The sequence below is a fragment of the Hippopotamus amphibius genome, chromosome 7, assembly GCF_030028045.1.
Source record: "Hippopotamus amphibius kiboko isolate mHipAmp2 chromosome 7, mHipAmp2.hap2, whole genome shotgun sequence".
Taxonomy (NCBI): domain Eukaryota; kingdom Metazoa; phylum Chordata; class Mammalia; order Artiodactyla; family Hippopotamidae; genus Hippopotamus; species Hippopotamus amphibius.
In genome coordinates this window covers 43,773,726-43,791,891 of record NC_080192.1, presented here as the reverse complement: position 1 = coordinate 43,791,891, position 18,166 = coordinate 43,773,726, and positions in this window count along the sequence as shown.

Here is an 18,166-nt window from a genome sequence, read left to right as displayed (position 1 = left end):
TTTAAATTAAAAAGTAAGGTTGAGAAGTACAAAAACAGTTAACCAAAAAAAACCAGAAAGTAGGCATGTAATGTGTTGTTTTCCATTACATATTTATCACACATATAATGTGTAATACACAGGAAAACAACACATTACATACCTGATTTTTGTATTATAATGTGTCACTATTACCTTCCAAATTACAGTTGATAATTTTAATGAATATCCTGTATGGATAATATCAATCTCAATTAAATTTAAATAATTAGTCCCTATGATTAAAATAAGTGTATTATAATATCATTGATTATGGTGTTATGTTAATATATTATATGTTATTAATATTATTCAATATTTTTGGATAAATATGGATTTAAAAAGAAATATTTATGTTCTTGATCATGAATTTATCACAATCATGAATTTTATGAGCATATGTAAATAGCTTTCAGTAGTTGACTCCTGAGGTATTGGCCTCTTTCGGACAAATACATATATTTAAAAAATGCAGAATAAAACAATAATAATTTCTCCTGTCACTGATGAGTGAAATATAAAGCCACCAATAAAAGTTTGCAAATTACAGAATAATTGTATTCTAGCAGCTACTACTGTGTTCTGGAATTGTGTGTTATCATATGATTATTTTTCTGTATAGGGAATATTGATAAAATATACTTTAATGCAAAATTATATTCTATATGCAGGAATTCAGAGGGGGAAAAAAGAAATGAAAGTAGTTAATCTATTGAATTATAAAACTGCAGGAATTGGAATTGAATTTTTAGTACCAACTGGTTGGATAGCAAAATTTTAGTTTACAATTCAGTCTCCCAGAATTCTCAGGTCTTTGAAAAGACTTACTGGATATAACTTTCTCCAAATACTTCAACTCTAAAGGGAAGTAAACCCTCTGATAGCACAACAGGAAACACACATACACACACTCACAAAATCATAGAGACCTGAAGGTAATATTGATGCAAAGCATAAAGAATGTTCCACAGGGTGGGAAAGGGAGTGTGTAAAGAAAATGAATTGTAGTAAAATGAGAAAGATGTAAATTTAGTGAAAAGATGACTACTGGGAGTGAATGGTGCCAATTCTACCTTGAACTTAGAAGAAGCTCTTGTAAAAGAGCTTTACTGGAGAAATTGGAAAAGAAAGCTTTTATATAATAGCTCTCATTCCCCATTTTTTAAGAATTTCCCCTTACAATAATAGGTTGGGAACTCCTCAACACATAGATAGAGCATAAGGAAGTGCTAAGAAAAGTGTTAGAAATATCCAAGTAGGTGCTGGGTGCAACAGAGGCAAGGAGCTGATTGTTTACACTTGAGAGAAGCTAGTTGCTTAGTATTTTACAAATACAGTCTCATTGAGAACTCCATAAGGTAAGGGCTATATTATAGCAATTTATAAAATAGAAGAGATTAAATAATTTGATCATAATTGTTGCTTGTCTCAATGGTGGAAGTATTACATTCTATCTATGACACATCCCAAAGTCTGAACTCTCAACCACCACTTTATCCTGTCACGTTATGATTTATTTCCACTATCCACAAAAGACCAACTTTTTCAAAAGATGCAGACATGTAAAACAAGCAGGATAACACAGGGAGGAGAGAAGTAAGAACAGCGGAAATGAGCTATGGTAACAGTGGAGCCAGCAACAATACTGCAGTTTTATAAAGGTGACAGAGATAAGGTCAGTGATTGGGAAGTCTGAGAACGATAAAGAGCAAGCATCTTGAAAAGAAAGAATAGAGCGAGCCTCTGCAGAATGGGAGTAGGCAATGTGCTACATAGACTTCAGTACATATTAATGTGTACAAGTTATTGCAGAGGTACTTCCAGTTCTCATTTCTACATGTCAGGAGCTTGGAAGTTGCCTTTCCATCCTAAAAAACAAGTAAAAAGCTGAACAGACTGAAAAATCAACAACTCTTCTTGGATCCATAAGAGAGCAGAGGGGAGGACACAGAACAAACTGCTCTCTCCAAGACTGGAGAGACAGATAGGTAAATACAAGGAGTCTCAGCTTATCAGAGCACAGATGAATGTACAAGCAGAAACCACTGCAGGAACTGGTGCCGGGGTCGGAAAACTGTAACTGTAACTGACAAATCACTGGAGACTCAGTACAAACAACCCCATGAGTTAAAAACTCCAGGGGTTCCACCATTATTGGAGGGGTTCTGAAATTTTGTGGGGATTTACCTCCAGGATCTTGACCAGGTTCTCAAAATGAATATCAGAGAAAAATCCCCTCACGCTTCCAACAGGGGGAAGGGAAAAGGAATTATTTTGAAAAACATGAGCCCTCTGTTCTTCTTAGCAGAGGAAGTTCCCAATTAAGTAGTTTCCCCTTCTTACCTCAGGGGAAACTAGTTAACCTGAGCCTAATCTGCAGCGGTATTATCAGAGCTTAACTAAACTGGAGGAAGGTAAATACCCAGTTCCAGTCAGCTAGCTCTATTCTTGCACATGAGAGAAGGAAAATGCACACTCCAGCCATCCTGTACCACCTAAAGGGGCAGGAAAAACAGAACACTTGTGAAGTTCAGTCTAGAGGCATATGGTCACTAAAAGACTAAGGCCTAATAATAGGACTATAGAATGCTTCCCCTCCCTCCACACCTCACCTCCATATCACAAAAATTTGATATTTGAACTGATATTTACATTAGTTCCCTTTATTTGATATATCATGTCCAGCTATTAAAAAAAATTACAAGGTATAACAAAGGCAAAAAACACAATTTGAAGGGACAGAGCTTAAGTCTAACCTTATTTCTCCCATTGTGCTTCATCTAGTTTCACGTGCTCATAGGATGCTGCGTGTAGAGACCTCAAACCAGAGTTCCCAATGCCAAACGGCTGCGACCTCTACCGTCTGAACTGACGCTTCAGCTCGGAAGGCGGGTCGCAGAGGAGCTGAGTGCCAAACGGCAATTCAAGATGGTGGGCCGTGTGTAGAGACGCTGGGCCCGGCACTGTGAGATCAGGGGCGTGAAAAGCACGGCTGCACGCCAGACCCCTGAGAACTCTGCCCCCTCCCCACTGACGAGAGCCCTAGAAAGCAGCCGTGCCACTGGCCTGTCTGGGAGAGGGTGTCTAGACTCTAGAGTAGTGGTTCCCAACCTTTTTGGCACCAGCAACCAGTTTTGTAGAAGACAATTTTTCCATGGACCAGGTGTGGGGGGTGGGGGTGAGATGGTTCAGGCAGTAATACCAGTGATGGTTCAGGAAGTAATGCAAGCCTTGGTTCAGGCGGTAACACGAGCTATGGGCAGCAGCAGATGAAGCTTGGCTTGCTTGCCCGCAGCTCACCTCCTGCTGTGCAGCCCTGTTCCTAACAGGCTGGGCCCAGGGGTTGGGGACCCCTGCTCGAGAGCACAGAGTTTGCACCTCTCCATTCTTTGATCAACAAATAAAGCTTTTCTTTGCTTCAGAACTAGACTTGGCCTTGTTTTATTGGCTAGAACGACACTGGGCAGGAGGACCCTTGTTGGGGTCCGACATAGACTAGACACCTTTGTGAAAATCCAAGAACCTGGAGATAAGGCTGAAGCACACACCTGGACCACAGAGACCTAGAAGGAACATCAGAGAAGGGTAAGAAGAGTGGATTCACATTGACCACATCAATCCTCCCAAAGGCCAGCACAGTACCGTACTGAGAGGCCCCTCCTGGTCATATAGTTACTCCAGTAGGACAGAGAGAAGGACAGTAGGACATCCAGCTTCTCCAGCATTGTGGGACACTTCCTGAGAGGCCCAATTGGGTCTTGCTTTATGGGGATCACTGAGGGAATCTGCAGGGCTGGGCTACTGGGGTTCAGAGTTGGAGAAGACGGTGGAGCTTATGGCAATCAACACTCAGGTCTTGGAGGACCTCATTGCTATAGACAGTGGCCTCCATGCAGAGATGACAACTAACAGCTCTATTCATTTTTAGTTGGGAGCTAGTGGTCCTGTCTGGACAGGGAGCTTAGCTGGCCGTTCTGATTGGCTTGGGTCCCCAGCCTATGGACTATACTTGCTGGGTAGCCCATTTTACAACTCTGCCTGGTCAGGGAAGAAATTCGGAGCATGGACCAACTGCTGAGCATACCCTTCACTCCCATTCCCAGGAAGCCTGGCCACAGATGCCCAGCAGCCTCAAAGCGCATCCTATGGCCCACCAGAGTAGAGAGGCAAATCAGCATCCCCAACCAATTGCTGAGCATAGCCTCCAGATCTTTTCAACTAGGAAGCCTAGCCTGATAGCCTGGACAGACTTAAAGTACATCCTTCAGCCCACCCAGGCAGGGAAGCAAATTCATAGCCCTGCTTAACTGCTGAACATGCCCTCCAGTACTGCCCAATAAGGAAGCCTGGCCAGAGAACCCAGGTAGTGACGAAGTCCACCCTACAACCCTCTCAGGCCCATTTATTGAGCATGACCTCTGGCCCACCTGATCATAGAGCTTGAACAGTGACCCCAAGTAGCCTCAGAGTCCAACTGATTGTACTGCCCAGACACAGAGCCCAGCCTAGGGTCTTGCCCAATTGCTGAGCGTGACCTGCATCCTTGCCCAGGCAGGAAACTCAGCCAGTGACCCCTCCCAATCACAGAGGATAGCCTATAGTCTCATCCAACCAGGGAGCCTGGACAGCTCCCTGGTCTAACCATGGGAAACAGCTGCAGCCCCATCCAACTGTGAGGTACAGCTGAAAGTCCCACCTAAACAGGGAACCCAGCCAACGACCTTGTCCAACAGCAGAGCAAAGACAGAAGCTCGCTCAGCTGCAGAGCCCAGCCAGTAGCCTAAGTTTAGGGCAAAGACTACAGTCCTGTTTGATAGCAGAGCACAGACTAAGGCTCCCAACTAAACAAGAAGCCCTGCCTGCAGCCCCACTTAAATGCAGAGTCCAACCAGCAGCACAATGTGGTTGGGGAGCATAGACCGAGGTCCCACGTGACCAGGAACCCAGGCTAAAGACCTGTCCAATCATGGACTCCAGCTAGCAGCACTGACCTGCTGGGGAACACAGCCTGAAACCCCATATGAACAAAGGTAATTACAGAGCCCCACTTGTGGCCACAACTGACCACAGAGTAAGCCCAGCAGCCCTACTGGAACATGGAATACAGCCAGCAGGCCCACCCAACCATGCAGCTTAAACAGTGACACTCCCTGACCTCAGAGCATGAGCAGTGGCCTCACTTAACTAGAGAATCTGATAGCAATCCCATCTTGCCTGTGGACACTACCAACTAACCCATTCAGAATCCCAAGCTAAGCTGAATGATAAAGGTCTTTCCCTGCTGAGGTGAATGTGTGTAAAGTATATAAGAGGACATTGCATCCTCAGATGCACCAATCTTAATTCAAAAATACAAAGATCACAAAAAATCTGGTAAACATGATGCCACCATAGGAAACCAATAAAGCTTCAATAAATGATCATAAGGAAATGGACATCTATAAACGGTCTGACAAGTAATTCAGAATAATCCTATTAAAGAAATTCAGTGAACTACAAAAACACACAGACAACTAAACAAAATTAGGGAAAAAATGCATAAAGAAAATGAGAAGTTTGAAAAGAAATAGAATCATAAAAAAAAAAAAAAAAAAGCAGAAATCCTAGAACCGGAGAATATAGTGACTGAACTGAAGAATTTAATAGAAAGCTCCAAAGGCAGATTAGGTCAAAACAAGGTTGCCTGACTACACCACCCCTACTCAATATAGTACTGGAAGTTCTAACCAGAGCAATTAAGCAAGAAAAATAATTAAAAGACATCCAAATCAGAAAGGAAGAGGTAAAATTGTCTCTGCTTGCAGGTGATATCATCTTATGTATAGAAAATTCTAAAGACTGGACCAAAAAACTGTTAGAACTAATGAATGAATTTAGTAATGTCACATGCTACAAAATCAACACACAAAAATTAATTACATTTCTATACACTAACAAGGAACAAGATTTCCCTCCTATCAAATAAAACATACCTATCTTTCCACCATGTATTCAATATTGATTAAAATGGCTATTTATTAGAGTATAGTTTCACCAAATATCAAAGAATCAACAACAAAATAACCAAATCTTACCTAAATGCAGTGAATTACTAATAAATAACAAAATAAACTAAAAATACATTTGGAAACTAAAGCATGATATTCTTATATAACAGAATGCCATTAAAATAACATAGGTCAAAAGGTACACATTTCAAGTTATAAGATAAGTTCTGGGGATATAGTGTACAGATTTGTGACAAAAGTTAACAATATTTTATTGTATATTTGAAAGTTGCTAGGAGAGTAGACCTTAAAAGTTCTCATCACAAGAAAAAAATGTGTAACTTGTGAGGTGAATGATGTCAACCAAACATGTTGTGGTAATCATTTCACATGTACATATATCAAATCATCATATTATATACCTAAAATTAATGTCACATGTTAATTTTATCTCAATAAAACTTGAAAAGAAATAAATAAAATGACATAGGTGTATGTTTATGGTATGGAAATTAATTTATGCCATGTTAAGTGGAAAAAGTACTTCAAAAATAATTGTGATTCTTTCTCACTATTTTAAGAAACATAATTATTTCAGGAAATAATTATTAACATCCTGTTATCTCTTCACTTAGAGATAATGAAACCAAAGTTATACACCAAGTACTTGGCAAAAATAGAATTTGAACACAAACTAGTTTGTGCCAGAGTCCTTGCCTATATACAGAAAATTGTGGTGATCTATATTTTGTAGACTTAACAATATTTTTCCATTTTATTTGTATTTATATACAGTATAATAACTGTATATTTGATTATATAATAATACATATTTCAAATAAAATTTATTCAAAATCAACTTGCTTCATTTTTGTCCTAGGAAAAATATATATACATAATATGTTTTACTTATATGTCAAAAATGTAATAAGTATTGGGATGAGTCTATTACTTTTATCATTTCATAGGACACTAGTAAGGTATTTAAAAAACCTAATATCATACCTTTAATGGGTTTCAATATTCTTTTGAATTTCTAATATAAACACATTGTGCCTTTGAAATTGGCAATGGATTTTGCAAACTAAAGTCAGCTAAATATTTCTCGGTGCAGAATAAGTGTGTAGAATAGAAACAGTGGGATCACTGTAGTCGACTAGAAAACCATGTCAGTTATTAGGGTTTCTCAAGTTATGACTTATTCCCATAAGTTATTAGATTTGATTTTGAAGATTACCTTAGGATGTTTTAATATTTGGATCATTCTTTCATCAAGATTTTCAGTGATACTCCCTGTCCAGCTTGCTTCTCTGCCCCAGAATTCTGCTGCCAGAGTTCAAAATGCTTCAAAATTGAAGATTATAAGAACTACTTACATTCAAAGTTTCTGAGAAAGAGAATGTTTCTTAGATAAACTGTTTACTTGTGTTAATATAATAATTTAGAACAAAATCCATTAGTGCCTACCACTATTACCGAAGAATATAAAATCTCACTATAAATTTCTTGATTGAATTTTCCACACTTTCTGACAATTACCTTTTGTCATTTAAATACTTATTGTGAAAGGGCAAAGAACAAATTTAATTTAGTGTCTAACTCTGAGAGGATCTTATCAGTGTTATTGTAATAGTCCAGTTAAATAAGGTGAGGTGTGTAAGGCTTATTAAGTTCTAAATGCAGAGTGTAAGCACTCTCGTAAAAGAAACATAATTTGATGTTTCTGACACTAGTTGCACGGTTGAGAACACATTTATAAAGACACTCATTTCTTAGTATGTGCATTTAGATAGAATAATCCCAACCTGCACATTTGATGGTTTAGCTGTGCCTCATTAACAATGTCAGTTGGTCCAGACACCAAATGGTATTCTCTGCCACTAACAGTTATGGAAAATTTATACACATATGATTCATTTTGACTCAATATAGGCATTTTTTTCATCACTGGTTTAAGTAAGACTTAGACTTTTAGTGAAATAGACTTTCTGAGTGATTAAAGTGTGTGTGCGTGTCTGTGTGTGTGTGTGTGTGTCCATGCGTGTGATCGTAGGGGTGCAAGTTAAAGTCTAATGTTTATTTATTCAAAACATTAGATAATTTATTCCAAGGAAAGAAGTACCTCATTTTTTCCCTATAACCTATACAGTTTGGAATTTCTTAAGAAATAATTGAGTAATTAAAGAAATGCTTATATGCATAAAGAAATATTTTTAAAACATTATATAAATGAATACTTCTATCTGTATCCTAAAATCTATGAAGAATTATTTTTATCTTATAGCTATTTAAATGTAAAAGGGCCTCCTTTAAGTGGCTACTATGATTACATTAATTTTATTACAGTTGATAATTTAAATTGTTTAATTTAAGTTAATATTTAGTGTTCTATACTTTGTAATTATCATATAATCAGCATACTTACATCTATTAACCATAATTTAAAGAAGCAGCATGTTATCACTTGTCAGATTTAATTTGATGAAATTTACTTCATTCTTATTAACTTACTTAGGAAAGGATTTCTGTGGTACACAATGGAATGACAATATGATAAAGAGAAAAACACTTGGTGTGAGTATACGTATCAGAGGGCAAAGAGTTTGCAAAAAATAGTGCAAAGATGGTCATAATATTAAAATCCTCTTTTTTACTTCAAGTTAAAAAATTTTCTAGCACTTGATATAGAGACAGTAATCACAAAGCAGTGTTTTTCTTTTCTTAATATTATCAGTTAAGACCAGATTTCCTTTTCTTTTTGGCTTTCTAATCTTTAGAATTTATCAGAATTTACATAAATGTAAAGGAGAAGATTACTAACTTAAAATTCTGGATCTAAGCAAAACACTCATGTGTGATGTTCAAAATAAAAACAATTTTGTGACAAAGACTGAAATAAATTATACCAGCCACATAAATTTTCCTTAAAAAATAATACTGCCATGAATAGAGAAAGTACTTTAGCCAAAGGAAACATATATTAAATTTAGGAATGTGAGAAATGAAAGATATTTTAGGTATAAAGTTTTAAAAACATATTTGAATCTTGACAATAGTTGACAATGCAGATGTGAAATTTAATGCAAATAATAAGAAAGCATTATGAACACAGAAGCACTTATTTAAAAAAAAAGAAAGAAAAAGCAAGCAAGCAAGCAAGCATAATATCTGGATTCACAACTAAATCAGATTGGGGGAAGGGAAAAGACCTAAGTAAAAGCATGCTGAAGCCATTGTTATTATGGAAAAGTGGTTACTAATAGCATTTAATTCTTAATATTGAAAAATTAATTTAGGTTAAAATACAGATGTTAAATATTAAGAGCTTTAAGAAGAACTCAATAGAAGCTGTAATAATTTGCTAATTCTGCCAGAACAAAATACCGCAGACTTGGTGGCTTAAACAACACAAATGCATTTTCTCACACATTCTGCAGGCTAGAAGTCTAACATCAAGGTATTGGCAAATTTGGTGTCTTTTGAGGCCTATTCTTGGCTTGCAGATGGCCACCTTCACATTATGTCCTCACACAGTCATTCTTCTGTGTGCATTCACAGGTGTCTCTCTTGAATCTGAATTTCCTCTTCTTATAAAAGGACACCAGTTGGATTGGAATAGGGCTCACCCTAAGGGCCTCATTTTAACTTAATCACTTTTCTAAAAGCTCTATCTCCAAATACAATCACATTTTGAGGTAATAGGGGTTAGGGCTTCAATATCCAAATTTGGGGATCAGGGAACACAGTTCAGCCCATTAATAGAGGTAGAACTCCCACACCACAAGGGAAAAGAAAATAAGAAAAAATCCAATTAATCTTGAAGAAAGTTGAAAGAATTATATGTTGAAAGAAATAGCAGACAAATAATTAAATAAATCAGTGATCACAGTAAATGTGAATAGGTAGAATTTCTCAATTTACAGGAGAAAAGAGTCACTCAAAATTGGTTTGAAAAATAGATCATCAAAACATGGAAAACTAAAATAACATATCCAAATCAAACAATACAAAAAAAAGTAAAAATCAAGAAATGGGAACCATGGAAGAACACATTTAATGACATTGAAAGTTAAGAATTAATATGTGTCAAAAAGAAATTAATTATTAATAGAAAATAAACAGACATGTGACTGATAAAGAACTATGAATATTTGTAGCTAAAAGTGTTTTGAAAGTAAGAAGAGAGAAAATTTCAAATGCAAGCAGACAGGATAAAAACTTTCATTATAATATGAAATTCACCATGGGAAACACCGTCACATATGGTAAAATCAAAATAAAGGTTTACAACAATAGCATTGCATGGGCTGTTTTTTGCAAAATACTATACAAAGTGATCTTTATAGAGAATGTAAATGGAGTTATGATTTACATATAATGCAGAAATATTCACTGCCTGCCACTGAGAGTTAGGTTCCACTTTTCTTTCTGCCTTATACATTTCTGGTATGTATATTTTTATCGTTTTATAAAATCTCCCTCCCCCTTCACACACACACACACACACGATAATTTATACCTCTTAAGAACTGTCTGAGAAAAAAAGTGCTATCTAAATGTGTTTTGAAATCATAGGGCTTTGTTATTTCCATGAAGGCACACAATCAGAGCCATCAAAATGTAATTTTTACATGGAATCTTAACATCCTTTTTTCTGTTTTGGCCTTTCCATCATTTTCATCCTGGAATGAATCTAAAAACTTCTTTCTTTGACAGTTCCTGCTAAACCATTCATATTTGAGCACACGCACAATTTTGTATTTTCTACTCCATTTACCAATGTCGAAAGAAAAAGTGGAAGAGAGAATAACTGGAAATAGAAAAAAAATTCTTCAAACACACACACACACACACTGAATGGTATAATAATATCCATGTATATATTTAAACTTCAGGCTTATATAGAATTTTAGTTCCTGTATCATCTCCCAGGCTGCATGGACAATTGGGTATTGAGCTTCTCTCAAGTGTTTCTTAATATTGAAGAATGTATAGCACACTCACACCAACTCTACAGATAAGCCAACATCATACTACAGTCATCTTTTTCTTTGTATAACTTTTGACCCGTTAAAAAAACAACCGTGTTTCTAAAATATGCTAATAGCTACCTTATCAAATATTTTTACATTCTGTTTAAAATATTAGTGAAAATAATGTTGGCTCTCAAAAATAAATGTAAGTCTGAAACATTCAGGCAGATCCAAGTATAGATAATAATTTGCTACACAGCAAAACAAAACCAGAAGATAAAAAAACAGAAAGGCATTGAAGATAGCCTAATGTATTATGTAAATAATTTGAATATAATATATTTTAATAAGCTTTTAATTTTAGAACAGTTTAGGCATAAAAATGTAGTAAAGATAACACAAATATTTAAATACATCCTATACCCATATATAAGTATCTGTGTTTATATTAAGTGAAAAATGAGTTCATATTGATGTTTCAAACTCTAATCCATTACCACATAAATCATGCTAGTCCACTCTCTTTGTTTATCTGTAATCTTCTATTCTAAAAGTGAGAAACCTGACCCCCACATCCACCAATTAATTAAGTACTCAATGGCAGTGTGCATATGAGCACATATATGTGTGTTTATGTGTGTGTTTTTTAAATTTGTTATCCTGTAATTCCATGGGATACAATGTTATTAATGAGAGTACAGTTCTAAATACTATTTCTTTTGCTGGTTTAAAATTAAGTTTAATTCTTCGAATCTATTCTGCATTCCATCCAAGGATCCACTGACTTCTTAATTAATTTAAAAAATTTGCCTACACTGAAGGTCAGTCTTTGTGTTGTAAAATTCTATGATTTTTGACCAATATGTGGAGTCATGCATCCACCATTACAATGTTATACGGAATAGTTTTACCACCCTAAAAACTCCTGTGTGTTTTACCTGTTCAATGCCCACACTTTCCCTCTCTCCTTGTACCTGGTAACCATCATTGTATTTACTGTCTCTATAGTTTTGACTTTTCAAGATTGTCAAATCAACAAAATCATATATTGTGTGCTCTTTTAGAACTGGCTTAGCAATATATGTTTTGGTTTCCTCCATGTCTTTTCATGTCTTGATAACTTGTTCCCTTCAATTGACAAATAGTATTCCATTGTATGAATGTACTTCAGTTTGTTTATTCATTCATATATTTAAAGAAATCTTGTAGTTTCTGGTATGTTTTTGAATAGAAGTAATAAAAAGGACATACTTTTTTGTTCCTAGTTGAATGGATAAAATGTTTAGTTGCTCATCGTTAAGTATGATGTTAGCTATAGGTTTTGTAGATTTTCTTTGTTAAGTTAAGGAAGTTTCTCTCTATTCCTAGTTTGTTGAGTTTTTGTCATGAATGCATTAAGAATTATGTCAAAAGTTTGTTCCTTTTTAAATTTTTTGGTGTCAATTTATCTGATTATTTTTTTTCCTCTAGCCTGTTGATGTAGTAAATTTCATCAATTTATATTTCAGTGCTGAAGCAGCCTTGTATATGTGGAAAAAAATCCCACTTGGTTATAGTGTATAATTCTTTATAAACATTTTTGGATTAGGCTAATATTTTGTTGAACATTTTTCGTACCAATGTTCAGTAGAGTCATTGATTTGTAGTTTCCCTTTCTTGTCTTTTTACGATTTTGGTATTAGAATAATGCTAACATTATGGAATGAGTTTAGTAGTATGTCCTCTGCTTCCATTTTCTGGAAGAATTTTAGAAGAATTAGTAGAATTTATTCCTTAAAAGTCTGGTAGAATAACTACCTGGATCTGATTTTTTTTTTTGGAAGATTTTAATTCCCAATTTAATTTCTTAAATAGATATATGGCTATTTTTATTATCCATTTTTCCTTGTATGAGTTTTGATAGTTTGTGTCCTACAAAGAAGTGGCCCATTTCATATAAGCTATTCAATTTATTATCAGAAAGTTGTTTCAAGTATTCTCTCAATATCCATGGCATCAGTGGTGATGGGTCCTCTTTCATTTCTGAGATTGGTAATATGTACAGTATCTTTGTTTTTTTCTTGATTTTCTAAAGGTTTGTCAGTTTTACTGATCTTTGCAAAAGAACAAGCATTTGATTTTATCATTTTTCTCAACTGTTTTCCTTTTTATCAATTTCATTGATTTCTGCTCAGATTTTTATTTATTTTCTTCTGCTTGATTTAAACTTGTGTATCTCTCATTTCCTAAGGAGAAAGCTTAGGTATTGATTTTAGGTCTTTCTCCTTTCCTAATACATGTATTACCTAGTATTATAAATTTTCCCTCTAAAGCATTGCACTGACTGCATCTCACACATTATGATGTATTTTTATTTTCATTTAGTTCAAAATATTTTAAATTTCTCTTCAGATTTTTAAAGTTATTTTCTTAGCCATTGCCCTTGGTTTTTATTATTTTTAAACTAATATATATGTATTTTTTGTATATCTTCAAATAGCAGTATACTATTTCACATGTAGTGAAGGGACCCTTAACATAATTTCTAATTTTTCATTTTCATCCCTTGTGACATTTCTGTCGTTAATTTAACTTATACATATTATCATCAACCAATGCATTTTTACTGTTACTTCTTTACACAGGATTATTTTTACATCAATTCAGAGTAAGAAAAATATTTAATTTACTTTCATGTTTTTCCCTTTTCTCACATCTGACTTTTCTTTATATAAATCTAAGCTTGTTTCCTTCTGTCCAAATAACTTTTTACATTTCTTCTGTTAGTCACAAAGTCCTTCAGTCTTGTTTTCATTTTTCAATGAGAAAGTCCTTATTTCTCATTTACTTTTGGTGGATGATTTGTTGTATATACAATTCTAAGTTTGTTCATTTTTTTTTCTTTCAGCATATTATGTATTTCACTCTGTTCTCTGCTTGCATGGTTTCTGACAAGAAGTCCACTAGTATTCTTAGCCATATTTGACTATAGAAAAACTGATTTTTCCTCAGGTTTCTTTTAAGATTTTTTCATTGTCTTTGGTTTCCTGTAGTTTGATATGATATGTCTAGGGTTTTCTGTTCATTTATTTTGTTTTATTGGAAGTGTCCTTTTTTATGTTCTCTGAGCTGGTTTGGTGTCTGTCACTGATTTTAGAAAATTCTCTCTTATTATTACAAATGTTCTATATGCACCTTTTAATCTTCTTATTCCAATTTTTCAATTATGCATATGTCATACCTTTGAAATTGTTCCATAGTTCTTGGGTGTTGTGTTTGTTTGTTTATTGTTTTTCATTCCTTCTGTTCATTTCAGTTTAGGAAGTTTCTATTGACTTATTTTCAAGCTCAGTAATTCTTTTCTCAGTCTTGTCACGTGTACAGATAAGCCCATCAAAACATTCTATTTCCTAATACTATTTCTAACATTTCCTTGTGATTCTTTCTTATAGTTCCTATCTCTCTCCTTAAATTACCTATCTGTCCATACATACTGCATATTTTTTCCATTACATAGGTGCCTTAACATATTAAGCATGGTTACTTTAAATTCCCTGTATAATAATTCTAACATAATATCTGAGTCAGGGTCTGATGTTTATTTTGTCTCTTCACATTGTGTTTTCTCTTGCATTTTGGGATGGCAATTTTTTTTTGAGAAGCAAACACTGTACTGGGTGATAAGAACTGAGGTTAAAAAAGCTTTTAGTGTGAAGATTCAAGTTAACGTAGCTAGGCGTTCAGCTGTGTATAATATTTGCTACAACTATATGTGACAGAGTCTTCAATTATCGTGGGTGACCTTTTTTTATTTCTCCTTTTGACTTTGGGTTTTCCTAACTAATCTTTCTCAGAGAGAGTGTCTGTGTAGCTCTATTGGCTGAACTGACTTTTTTAATACTGAAGTCCTGCTATATTACACACTATAATCTTCTCATTAAATCTCAGTGTTTTAGTGGGCATGTGTCTTGGAGTTTTGGCAATCACAAGTGTTTATTCAGGGATATAACTTTCCCCCACCCCACCCTCTACTTTTCCCTGCTGTGGTATTCTCTGTTTCCTTGAAGACCTGACCAAAATTGACTATGGAGTTTTTCCCCCACTTAGGTGATATAGGAAGCCTAGAGGGTAATGAGGTTGGAAGAATGCCCTTCCCTCAAATGAGACAGTGCTCCAGCAGTCTTTCTATGAACATAGGCCTTTGCACTGAAGAAGTCTCTAGGCTTGTTTCACAATAACTACCCTTCCCCTCCCCCTGTTCCAAAGAGGGCATTTGGGGAATCTTCATCGTGAGAACCAAGCACGGTCACTTGGTTTTAAGCTCAGAAGAATGAGGGTCACCAATAGCTCTTCATGCGCACATTAGTGCACCTTGAGTTTCTAACTGTTCATCAATATTATCATTTAGTTGTTCCTATCAGCTTATGGCTCCAGAGGCTCCTGCTCTGGGTAAGCAGGCCTGGCTATGTCCCTCTGGATGAATCTGTCTTCCCAGATTTTGTAATAGCAATATGCCCTGAAACTTAGTTTTCTGTTACATCAAAAAAAGTCATTAATTTTCAGTGTGTCCTGCTTTTTCTTGTTATAAGAATGGGAGTGGCAACTTTCAAGTTCTTTACATGCCAGATATGAAACTGGAAGTCAACACTATTTAAGCTTAAAACACAAATTATTTAATGAGTAATTTTTAGTGACATGGGAAAATATCTACAATGTAGTGTTTAGTCAAGAAAGTGAGATAAAATGGAATATGCAAATGTACAAAAATAAAAATTAAAAATTAAATAAAATTTAAAAAAGTAAAAAAAATACATAAAGCATGATCTCATTCATGTAAGACAGTTGTTAAAGAAGGACTGAAACATACAAAACTAGCAGTAATTTCTAGGTAGTGATATTATTGGAGATAATATTACATCATTTTTGCCCTAATTGTTCCCTAATAAGTACTTGTTAATTTATTGTCACACATTACAAATTATACTCATTTTATATATGTATAAAACATTTACCCATATATATTTAACCTTTAGAATTTTACATTTCTATATAATTATATACACATATATTTCATAAATATTTAATACATATAAAAAAGCATATTATATAATATTTATAATTATAAAATATACAATTAGATTTACATACAATTTAACTATTATATATAACTGTTACCAATATAATTATCAATCTTTATAATATATTAGTCATTAAATTAAAATATTAACTTCTTTAAGTTAAAACAATCATTTGCTTCTTCCCTTTAATAATAAATGAAAATATATTACTAACTCTCATTTATTTAATACCACAATTTACCAGGTCATTAATCAACAAATATTTATTCTGTTTATGAATTTTGGGCTGAAATAGTTGAACCAGTTTGCTAGAAACTGGGTCTTCAGGTTTGGATAAAATTCAAGTAATAATATTAGAACAGAGTTCTATCTATCTATCTATCTATCTATCTATCACCTACTTGTTTCTTGTTTAAGTAAGCAGCTGTTGTTCTGACTAGAATAAAAGAGGCTGTGTAGAACTGCCTGTGAATGCTCTTAGTGAATTATTATCAGAGGTCACTTAAGAACAGTTCCTCCCTCTCCAGAAGTGCTTGTCATTTGGCTTCATAACACACCCAACGCCTCAGAGCCCCATAATTTACAGCACTTAACTATCTGTCATACATAATGAGAAGAGATTGTTTAATATATCTGACAATAATTCAGCAAGTTGTCAAACTAGATTATCAGCTCCATTAAAATTCAATCAGATACAATAAATGAGATGCTTGATTAATTCCACCATATGTTGGCTGCAGTTTGACCTTCTCTGGAGAAAAAAATATATGTATGTATCCAGAGAAGATACACACACACACATACACACACACACACACACAATTATTTCAGGGAAAAGTTTTATTTTACATGGGAAGCCAACAATAAATTTGCCTAGTAGCTTTGTTTTTGAGTTATTTTAAATATTATATTTCTTATCTTAACATGGAGTGTTCATTGATATCTCCAGATCTCTTGTATATTTCCCTTAAAAGTGACAGGCTAGATTTCTTATCCATGACACAAGGAAATAAAGCTTGCTTTGTACATCTGCAAAATAAGTGACTTACATGAATGTGAGGTTTTCTAACAGAGCCAAATGGACTACATGGCCTATGTTTTTATAGTGCAAGTAAATTTTCCTGACTATAAGTATAAATATTTTCATCTCAAGGAGAAAAAAACAAAAAAAGAAGTCACAAAGAAAATGGCTTAATTTTTCCGCAGACTGTATAGCCTCGTTTTAGGATATTGTTGATAGTTATCAGGTTTTTGGGGTGTTTTTTTTTTTTTTGGATTTTTTTTTGGAGATTTTTTGGCTTACATAAAGTTAGTACAGTGAGATTCTACTCCTCTCATAAAAGGTGAGATAACATCTATCCCTAAATAAAATATTTTCTTTTAGATTCCAAGGAAAAAGTCACTATTATAAGCTTCAGAAAACCAGGGTTGAAATTCAAGCTTTTCCACTTACTGTTTGTTTAACCTTCATCACATTATTTAATGTTTCTGAGCTTTAGTTTTCTGATCAGTAAACTTGTTTAAGTAAACCCATCTCACACATTATTCTTGTGAATATTAAACAATTTTGTACATGAATAAGTTTTCTAAATTTTAAATGGCTATGCAAATGCAAACAAATTATAGCAATAATATTGTCATTGGTCTTGTATGGTTCATGAATCATAAGCATAATTGTATACCTAAAATACATTTGTCAGTGACATAAAGCCATTTATGTCCAAAGAAAATTTAACAAGGATTTTTTTTGTAGCACTTTCTAATTTTCTTTCTCATATCTCCCATCCTTGCAGGGCAAGACTACAATATTAAATCTAATATCAAATGTTAACATCACACAAAGGTAAAATACTTCCCTTTTATACAAAAATTTGTATAATAAGAATCAACTTTACATGAGTGACTATCTTAACTCAGACATGCTCCTAAGCATTTTACATAGATTTATGTCTTGAAGATTCATAACCTTATCAATTAATTTATGCTATTATCCCCTTAATTTTACAGATACAGAAACTGAGGAATAGAGAGATTGACTTCTTCAAGTCAGTCATCTTCCAAGTGAAAAAGTATAAAACTAAACTAGAAACTCTGACTCACGGAACCACAATATTAAGCAATATGCTACACC